Source organism: Diaphorina citri, unplaced genomic scaffold (genome assembly GCF_000475195.1).
Source record: "Diaphorina citri unplaced genomic scaffold, Diaci psyllid genome assembly version 1.1 scaffold4352, whole genome shotgun sequence".
In the NCBI taxonomy this organism is placed as follows: Eukaryota; Metazoa; Arthropoda; class Insecta; order Hemiptera; family Psyllidae; genus Diaphorina; species Diaphorina citri.
This window is the reverse complement of record NW_007381751.1, coordinates 1-11,179: the sequence shown is the minus strand read 5'-3', so window position 1 is coordinate 11,179 and position 11,179 is coordinate 1. Positions and strand designations below refer to the sequence as shown.

At 35.0% G+C, this 11,179-nt stretch overlaps 1 long non-coding RNA gene across 1 annotated transcript; it reads left to right on the top strand.

Moving 5' to 3' along the window:
• The first annotated feature begins 4,768 nt into the window (after positions 1-4,768).
• Positions 4,769-6,856, top strand: LOC113472221. The gene is made up of 2 exons (XR_003394634.1): positions 4,769-4,960; positions 5,447-6,856. It is a non-coding gene; the product is annotated as an uncharacterized LOC113472221 (long non-coding RNA).
• Positions 6,857-11,179: the final 4,323 nt, after the last annotated feature.

Sequence of the window (11,179 nt, the reverse complement as noted above, 5' to 3'; positions counted from 1 at the left end):
GTGGTTCATAACCAGATGTGGAGCTATGCAGTCTGCACATTGCACTCGCGTTGTGAGGCCCGGTTTTATGTAGGGGTAATCCCCCCCCCCCCAAGAAAGAGAATTCTTCAGAAGATATTCTACCACCCTAATCAGGGTTGTTTTTCCTTAGGGGTTTTTACTCTTATCTAGGAGGGAACAGCTGAAAACTTACGCTAGGGAACTATTTGATAATAGTGGTTATTTATACTGCTCGCATAAGACTGAAAAGTCCCTTTACTCCAGCAGTAGGCTACTACTATTATTGTGGTCAAATCCTCAAATTATTTCGAGGATAAAATTCCATACCTTGCCTGGGATTGAACCCACGCCCTCCTGATTACCAGGCGAGCGTCTTGACCACTACACCACCGAGGCAGGTGGTGCTTATTATTTATTTTCGATATGACTTTTTTTTAAGCCCTATGCACATACCTATGTCCATATGTAGAAATATCTAGATATAATGAAGTACTTACCTAGCTATTAACAGTGGTATGTTGTTCATAAAGATAGGCGTTGGGGCTATAGCATAGAGATAGCTATGTCTCGTTCTTGTTTCTTTTCTCCTTGATCAGTCCGATTACGTCCATAATAGGTACGACCTCCCTCCCTCACGAGACCTCTTAATATTGAGCCTGATCCCATCCCTCACATGTTTCATAATCCATATTGTCTTCATGTGTTTTCCTGTTTACAAGATCTTTTATCTTCATCATACCTATCAGCTGCCCTGTTCAAAGGCCTTGGATCTCTTCATTCTGAATTTAAATTTAATCATTTGGATTTGGATCTTTTTATTTAGATTTAAGTTGATCTATTTCTTTCGGATATATCGGATAGATTCTTTCGGATAGATCTATCGATCTCTTTTGTTTTAAGTATTCGTCAAGTGTAGTGCGTGGATCTCACTTCGACCGCTAGAAACTGAGTTAGAAAGTACTTAGAAAGGAGAGTTTCAAATTCAAATAGATTCAAATTTTTGCAAGTTACTTTAATTTAAAAATTAATTTGCTCTTTACTTGGAAAAGAAAAGTTCTGTGAAATCAAATTTGATTTCAATTTTCTCACTCAATACAAGTCAAATTCCTTTCTTTTTTGTATTTCTGTGAACACTTTCATCTTCAGTAATTTTTTTTATTTTAATTTTAAATGACTATTTTTCTCACTCATTTCAAATCAATTTCTTTCGTTTTCTGTGTCCAATCTCAATCTCACCTTTTGTAAGAATTTTTTTTTTTTTAATTTTTAAATAATCAAATTTACTGTCATTTCAAATCCACTCTTTTCTTTTCTCCACGGTTCTTTCTTTTCTGTGATCATCATCATTTTGAATGAATAATTTCTAATGTGCTTAAGTTGAAGAGCAAAGAGCATTATTTTGAAGAGTTCCCTCTTTGTCGTTTGAATGTTGCATTGCTCCGCACGTGTTGACAGTTTCAATTTATTTTTAAACTTTTTTTTTTCTTTTTTGATCAGATCATTAAGTTTATCGTTTTGTGTTTGTGTAGGTACATCTTTTTATTTACCTTCAACGCAACGCTACGTAAACGTAAGGTTATCGTTTACTCGTAATTTGTAAGCTGATTTTTCTTGAAGTTTTACAAAAACAAATACCTAAATAAATAAGAAAATAAATAATAATAAATAAAATAATTAAATAGGTCCTTCAATAAAATAAATTACTTATAGATTATTCTGAAAATGTAAATTCAACTAACATTTTAAATTTCCTAGAATGCAATTGAACATTTTTGGTCCAAATTTTCCTCTTTGTTTTTGTTTATTTTTATTCGGGTACCTAAATAAATTTGATTAAGAGTGTAGGTAATTTAATTAGGTAAACCGTTAATGTTTTAATTTGATTATGATTAATAAATAAAATATTTAATTTTTAGGTAGGTAAGCTACATATTATCTGTAAAGTGAAAAAAAAAACCTAATTATCTCTGTACCATCAGATGTACCTATAGGTACTTCACTCAAATTGATTATACCGCTAATAATGACCGGTGTTTTGCATGATTAGGTATTTGTAAATTATCTACCTACCTACTCATGTAGGTATCTATCTAAATAGCTATCTAGCGGATTAACTTAGTGCTAGTGTGTGATAGATAGAACATCCTGATCACATTAACATTACATTTAGTGTTAATCCATTGATCCACCTATTTCAATCGGAAACGGATTTTGTGCAGTACCTACCTTATCTGCAGAACGTAAGTCGATGTTTTTTCTACAACAACTTTTTAATTTGACTTTTTTATTGCTTACCAACTTGTTTTGTTAGTTCGCCTAGCTGATTAGAAGAAAACCTCGTATAATACGCACGCTACAATATTTTCTTACACATGTATCGTGTCATTGTAAAGCTTCTGCCGGTGTGAGCTCCAGTTTTCTAACAAGATAAGAGAGAAAATATGGCAGGAACAAAAAAACAGACGTCACAGACAAGTTAAAAAAAAAAACTAATTACCTAGGTAGGTAGTAGGTAACTAACTACTGAATTCATATGATTAACATAATACTCAAATGAGAGACAATACAAACTACATAGACCGGCATTTACATTTGTACGATACCGGTAGGTGTTTGTAATAGCGAGCAGCACGCGATGTCCCGGATGGTCACCTCTCCAGATACCAACAACGCGCGATGTTGCTTAACTTCAATTGGCACCATCAAGGAACGTACCAGACGGGCTTAAAAGGAGGGAATAGGACTTCTCTAAGAAGAAAAAAGAAGAAGAGAGAAGAAGAAAGAAAGAAGAAGAGAAAGGAGGAGGAGAACGGGAATCTGGAATAAGATAACATCACATAAAAACGTTCTTGGTTGTGCAATACTGCAATTGCTAAAGTTACGAGATTAATAACCTTATGACCTGCGGTTAGTACGGAAAAAATACGTCCGGTAAAAAGACAGAGCGTTTCAGTCAGGCAAAAAATTCATGAAGATCCCTTGCCATTGGAAAGATTATTAAGTTTCTAAGATTTCTAACAAATTAAGTCCTTTTCTTAGAAGCTCAAATCTTCAAAGACAGCAGTAATATTGTTATTTCCTTATGCACTTTCACTATTTTCTTTTTAGGGGAACTCTTTTTGAATGGTGAACAGCCGTACCTTGGTATCAATATCTGTAATATCAACAACCTTTGTTAGCTTGTTTGTTGACATTAGTTACGTGATGGGAGTCTTTTCCGTGTTTTTATTATTATTTTAGTAAATTTATTATTTTTACATTTTTTTTTCTTTTTTATTGGGTAATGATGAGCTTCTCTTTGTGAGCTCCAAGTGTTATTGACTTCAAAGTCTTCAAAATCTTTTCATTGCTGTGATTTTCAGACTGACCTGCCTGACTGATCTCCAAGTCGGTTTCTGTCGTTCCTGAACTTTTGATCTTTGAAGACTCAGTTAGTTTGTTTACATAACTTGGTAATTATTGGGACATCGGTATCTTGCTGCTGGTCATAAAGTCATTATTTAATGACAAGAGGCAGCCTATAAAATATTTTATGACCTCTCATGATGACACTGGTGACAGGTCTTCGCATTGTCTGTGCAATAGTATGTCCTTAAGTCCTTCGTCATCTTTATTACTTTCCTTGGTCCTCATCAGTACTTCAGTACTGTTCTTATAAGTACTTTCCTTGGTCCTCAGCAATACCGAGTATCATAAAATATTCTTACTTTCAGTTCCCAGTTGTCCCATGAGTAGTTCTTAAAACTTCTTCCTTCTTTTTGCTAGTCATCTTTCTGTAACCAACCTTAGTGGTCTAATAATTGTGAGTGCGGTGAACTTCCGATCTGGAAGTCGGTGGTTCGAGTCCAGTCATAAAATTTAGCGCGGAGAATTCGGAAGGATCATAGAAAATTACTATTACCTATGTAACACATAAAATTTAACAAATAACACCGAAGTAGCTAAGATAATGTATGTATTTTGTAGTGAGCTGACTGATGATATAAGGCTATGAGGGGCCTGATTTTCTCATTTCTACTGAAATATGACATCATGTATGTGATCATCAATCTACATATTGGCCTACCTACTAGCCAACTTTCTGAAAATCATTGTAAGAAAGCCAAATATGTTGCACAATTACAGGAAAAAATGTGTTTCCTCGTATCCATCGCAATTAGGTACATTTTCCTCTATAACCAATGGTTAATTGCTTGAAAGAGCTTCTTTAGAACAACCCTGCCACTTTAAACAAAGCGATGGAAAGGCCAACCGCTAGCTAAACATAGATAGCCTTGAAAAGATGAAAAGGGATAAAACAATGATCAAGAGAAAAATGAGGGTAACATGGAGCGCAATGAAAAAGTGGGTAGGGCTAAAATGGGAACTTTGTGAAAAGAATCCCAACAATAGTAAAAATAAATACCTAAGTACCTATACCTAAATAAATAAAGCACCCAAATAATTATGTGAAACCAAAGAAATACAATAGAAGAAATTTAAAGTTGTAAAAGGAAAAAAGAAAAAGAAAGAAAAAAATTCAAGGGGATGACATTGAAACGCCAAAAGAAAATCCAAAATTCGAGGTCCAAAAGATCATAAATTTCAATTACTTGACCTTTTGAACGTCCACTTGTTTACAAATCATAAATAACTTAATTACCCTACATCGTAACAACATGGTCAACACATGAATCGATATATTTCACTCGAAAAACTTCACCAATGGTGACGTCACATTCATGCGAAAAAGATAAGCAAAAGAGCATTATTTTGAAGAGTTCCCTCTTTGTCGTTTGAATGTTGCATTGCTCCGCACGTGTTGACAGTTTCAATTTATTTTTAAACATTTTTTTTTCTTTTTTGATCACATCATTAAGTTTATCATTTTGTGTTTGTGTACCTACTACCTACATCTTTTTATTTACCTTCAACGCAACGCTACGTAAACGTAAGGTGGTCGTTTACTCGTAAGTAATTTGTAAGTTGATTTTTATTCTTGAAGTTTTACAAAAACAAATATCTAAATAAATAAGAAAATAAATAATAATAAATAAAATAATTAAATAGAATAAATACAATAAAATAAATTATAGATTATTCTGAAAATGTAAATTTAACTAATATTTTAAATTTCCTAGAATGCAATTGAACATTTTTGGTCCAAATTTTCCTCTTTGTTTTTGTTTATTTCTATTCGGGTACCTAAATAAATTTGATTACCAGTGTAGGTAATTTAATTAGGTAAACCGTTAATGTTTTAATTTAATTATGATTAATAAATAAAATATTTAATTTTTAGGTAGGTAAGCTACATATAATTATCTGTAAAGTGAAAAAAAACCTAATTATCTCTGTACCATCAGCTGTACCTACTTCACTCAAATTGATTATACTTACCGCTAATAATGACCGGTGTTTTGCATGATTAGGTATTTGTAAATTATCTACCTACCTATTCATGTAGATATCTATCTAAATAGCTATCTACCGGATTAACTTAGTGCTAGTGTGTGATAGATAGAACATCCTGATCACATTAACATTACATTTAGTGTTAATCCATTGACCCACCTATTTCAATCGGAAACGGATTTTGTGCAGTACCTTATCTGCAGAACGTAAGTCGATGTTTTTTCTACAACAACTTTTTAATTTGACTTTTTTTATTGCTTACCAACTTGTTTTGTTAGTTCGCCTAGCTGATTAGAAGAAAACCTCGTATAATACGCACGCTACAATATTTTCTTACGACCAAATACGTAGGTATACCATTGTGTTTGAGTACTTGTTACCTACATACCTACTTATCGTTCAGATGACATTTAACTTCACATCATTTTAAATTTCAGGATAAATTTTAATCCAGTCCATCTTATCTGTCCGACTATGATTTACATCTTTGTAGTCATCTAAATGCCACGGAGGTTATTTCATTTTAGACTTCCGTAATTTCCAGAGTTCATTTTATCAGATCTCCTATCTCCAAAGAGAGAGAGGATGAGGTTAATGAATTGGAACATCAGGAACTGTACCAGACGGGCTAAAAAGGAGGCATAGGACTTCTTCTAAGAAAGAAGAAGAAGAAGAAGAAGAAGAAGAAGAAGAAGAAGAAGAAGAAGAAGAAGAAGAAGAAGAAGAGGAGGAGGAGGAAGAAACGGAAACGGAATAAGATAACCTCACATAATAAACTTTTGGTTGTGCAATACTGCAATTGCTGAATTAGATTCATAACCTTAGGGGACTGCGGTTAGTAGCGGAAAAAATAGACGGTAAAAAGACAGAGCGTTAGTAGCAGAAAAAAGTCATGAAGATCCCTTGCCATTGGAAAGATTATTTACTTAAGATTTCTAACAAATTAAGTCCTTTTTTTAGAAGCTCAAATCTTCAAAGACAGCATAATATTGTTATTTCCTTATGCACTTTCACTAATACACTATTTCTTTTTAGGGGAACTCTTTTTGAATGGTGAACAGCCGTACCTTGGTATCAATATCTGTAATATCAACAACCTTTGTTAGCTTGTTTGTTGACATTAGTTACGTGATGGGAGTCTTTTCCGTGTTTTTATTATTATTTTAGTGGATTTATCATTTTTACATTTTTTTACTTTCTATTTTTTTTTTTTTTTTATTGGGTAATGATGAGCTTCTCTTTGTGAGCTCCAAGTGTTATTGACTTCAAAGTCTTCAAAATCTTTTCATTGCTGTGATTTTCAGACTGACCTGCCTGACTGATCTCCAAGTCGGTTTCTGTCGTTCCTGAACTTTTGATATTTGAAGACTCAGTTAGTTTGTTTACATAACTTGGTAATTATTGGGACATCGGTATCTTGCTGCTGGTCATAAAGTCATTATTTAATGACAAGAGGCAGCGTTCTGTGTTAATTCAACAAATCCCAGAAAAAAAGCTCCCACACAAAGCTGGGGATTTCCCTCTGATGCTTTAAAAGTTTAAAATTACTTTCCCTCCCTCCCTCCCCCTTCCTTTTTGTATGACTCATTTCATAGATGAGATGAAGTAGGTAAGTATGACTCAAGTTACATAGTCAAGTAGTTAGACAAATTACATATCTCTTTCTTTGCACTTTACCTACTTACTTAAGTATTAATTGAATGAAGAGTGTATTACCTAAGTTCACATATAAGTAAATACCTACAAACAAGAAACATGGTAAATTATTTTATCAGAATTAAAATCTAAAATAAAAAATCTTCTGAAAATCTATGCCAATATTTTGAACCCCTCTGCTTACTCAGGGTTAAAGCGTGTCACTTCCCCTATTCACAAAGGTTTCTTATTCAAAGGTCGGGTAGGACCCAGTGAGGGTTACCCTTACTCATTATTGTTTATTGTTCATAACCAGGTTTCTATTAGTGGTTCATAACCAGATGTGGAGCTATGCAGTCTGCACATTGCACTCGCGTTGTGAGGCCCGGTTTTATTCCTTAAGTCCTTCGTCATCTTTATTACTTTCCTTGGTCCTCATCAGTACTTCAGTACTGTTCTTATAAGTACTTTCCTTGGTCCTCACAGCATCATAAATATTCTTACTTTCAATTACCAGTTGTCCAATGAGCAGTTATTTCTTCCTTCTTTTTTTGCGAGTCATCTGTCTGGTAACCAACCTCAGTGGTCTAATAATTGTGAGTGCGGTGAACTTCCGATCTGGAAGTCGGTGGTTCGAGTCCAGTCATAAAATTTAGCGCGGAGAATTGGGAAGGATCATAGAAAATTACTATTATGTAACACAGAAAATTTAACAAATAGGTAACACCGAAGTAGCTAAGATAATGTATGTACTTTGTAGTGAGCTGACTGATGATATAAGGCTATAAGGGGCCTGATTTTCTCATTTCTACTGAAATATGACATCATGTATGTGATCATCAATCTACAATCTATATATTGGCCCACTAGCCAACTTTCTGAAAATCATTGTAAGAAAGCCAAATATGTTGCACAATTACAGGGAAAAATGTGTTTCCTCGTATCTATCGTAATTAGGTACATTTTCCTCTATACTCTATAACCAATGGTTAATTGCTTGAAAGAGCTTCTTTAGAACAATCCTGCCACTTTAAACAAAGCGATGAAAAGGCCAACCGCTAGCTAAACATAGATAGCCTTGAAAAGATGAAAAGGGATAAAACAATGATCAAGGGAAAAATGAGGGTAACATCATGTAACATGGATCGCAATGAAAAAGTGGGTAGGGCTAAAATGGGAACTTTGTGAAAAGAAACCCAACAATAGTAAAAATAAATACCTACCTATACCTAAATAAATAAAGCACCCAAATAATTATGTGAAACCAAAGGAATACAAGAAGAAATTTAAAGTTGTAAAAGGAAAAAAGAAAGAAAAAAATTCAAGGGAATGACATTGAAACGCCAAAAGAAAATCCAAAATTCGAGGTCCAAAAGATCATAAATTTCCATTCTACTTGACGTGTAGAACGTCCACTTGTTTACAAATCATAAATAACTTAATTACCCTACATTGTAACAACATGGTCAACACATGAATCGATATATTTCACTCGAAAAACTTCACCAATGGTGACGTCACATTCATGCGAAAAAGATAAGCAATATACAGGGTGACATAGGAGCCAGACTGGCGATTGAACGAACTTGTTGAATTTTGCTTTAGTTATAATAATAGACTCTTTAGTGGAAGGAAACGGCTAGGCGAGGTTAACGCCGGAGGCGTTCTCTACCACCAAATCCTTAGAGCTCCATTATGTGGTCAATTTCTCAATATAAATGAGGATAAAATTCCATGCCTCGGCTGGGATCGAACCCGCCCCCTTCTGTTTCTTATCAGGCTAGCCTGTATGGAGAGAAACAGTGACTAGACTGTTCAGAACCGGCGTCGGCGATTACTCTGTAGAATTTTCAGAAATGAAACAGACCACAACATAGTCCTGGGATTGTCAACTTACAAACAACAGCATTAATTTATAGATCAGGTACATATATCTAAGTAGATGTAAACATGAGGTACGGTAAACTGGGGTAACATAGACTAACTAAATACGTCACCATTCTAATTTTGAAGAACCAGTTATGAAAAAAAGTAATGATTTCGAAGAATAGTAATTTTCCTAAAAGTCCTAACATCACTTTAAGTTTAACATGTAACTCAAAATGTCCAAAGTTGTCTACAATAGGCAATCCTTTGAGAATGCCATTTGGTCTAGTAGGTAGACGTCTAAAGGTCGATTTTCACCAACGCGACCTCTGTCGCACGACAAAATCGCGCGACAAATTTGTCGCGCGACGTGACCTGTTTTCACTTGCAATTAAAAAATATTTTTTTTTTTTTTTTTTTTTTTAAGGTGGGTTTTAAACGTGATATAGGGGATAAAAATTATTAAAAAAAAAATTACTGTCAAAAAAATAAATAAATAAAGAGGCAATAGATCAAACTCAATTGAAGTTCTTGTTCTTGTTGCAAGGTGAACGGTTGATTGAAATGAACTTACCGTTCAGAAAGAACAGTTCCGTTCAGGAACGAACTTTTTCAAAGAACAAGTTCCTACAGTTCGTTCGTACGTTCTTTTCCCATCTCTAATAATAAGGAACAAACTAAAATGAAGAGTCGCGCGACACGTTTCCACTGGCATTGCTACGCGACATTCCTTTGATCCGGACCGACTTTCATCGGATAGAAGTCGCATGGTCGCACGACTTTTTTTCGTGTCGCGCGACACGTTTCCACTATGCGAATTTTGCCGCGCGACTCTGTCGCGCGGCCAAAGTCGCGTTGGTGAAAATCCACCTTTCAAGTTGTCTTCTGTACTACAACGGCAGAATTATAACTTGAGAACAAGAGTGTTCAATTTTTTAGGTTTAGGAAAACTTCTGTCCTGAAATGAGGACCCAAGTTACCGTACTTTGCGGTACTCATAAACTTTGCAGGATATCTTGATAGAATGTAGAAATCAGGTGAAACAATGCTCAATAATAAGTATACCCACATCCTGCACTACAGCACTACAATGTTACAGATGTAACACATGGTACAGTTGATATACAACACATGAGTAACACGGCCTAGACCCACATAACATGTATCGTGTCATTGTAAAGCTTCTGCCGGTGTGAGCTCCAGTTTTCTAACAAGATAAGAGAGAAAATATGGCAGGAACAAAAAACAGACGTCACAGACAAGTTAAAAAAAAACTAATTACCTAGGTAGGGTAGGTAGTAGGTAACTAACTACTGAATTCATATGATTAATATACTCAAATGAGAGACAAACTATATACACCGGCATTTCCATTTGTACGATACCGGTAGGTATTTGTAATAGCGAGCAGCACGCGATGTCCCGGATGGTCACCTCTCCAGATACCAACGACGCGCGATGTTGCTTAACATCAGTGAACCATCGGGTACCAGTTCCATCGAAGTGGCTAGAGCTGGTTTCCTCAATTGACATCTTCAGTAAATTGACGAAGTGAAAAGTTTAACTTGAATGTCAGTAATTGGCGAAGTTTATGGCATCAGCTATTTTTTCGGGCCTCATAAGAACAGCTTGTCATAACCCAACCCATAAGATGGTAATTTGTGATGTGCCTCTTTTAATGATTTTTATGCACCTATTAGTTTTGCATACTCCCACAAACAAGGAAAAATATGGGAGGCATCTATCTTGTACTTAAATCTAGTATGTTGGGATCAAAATGCGAAATCACTCAATGCGGAAAAAAAAAAAAACAACCATTCAGCGATCGGGCATTTCCAAAATACTGCTCACAAATCTTATAAAACCAGAACGGGATCTGTGCATTTCAAACTTATCGAATTTCGGGGATTGTGCTGTATTTTTAAAATGCCAGATCGCGGAGTAGTCGTTTTATTTTTACAATGGACGATTTCGCGGATTGATCTCAACACATATATTGTCAGTGACGGCTTGAAATGTTGAGATCCCATTGTTTAGATTAAACAATTGTGTGGGCCTCTCGAAAATTACATGCAAATACAACATTTTGCATTGGAAAATAAATTGCATGTTTTCAAATAAGGCATGCGTGTAAGATGATGCGATATTAGCCTGACTAGGAGGCTACAAGCTACACGGAACACAATGGTTTACAATATGACCAAGGTCCCAACTCATGGAACATTGTAAACAACAAGAAGTAATACAAGTATAGGAAAGTATGATGTGGATGTGGACATCGATA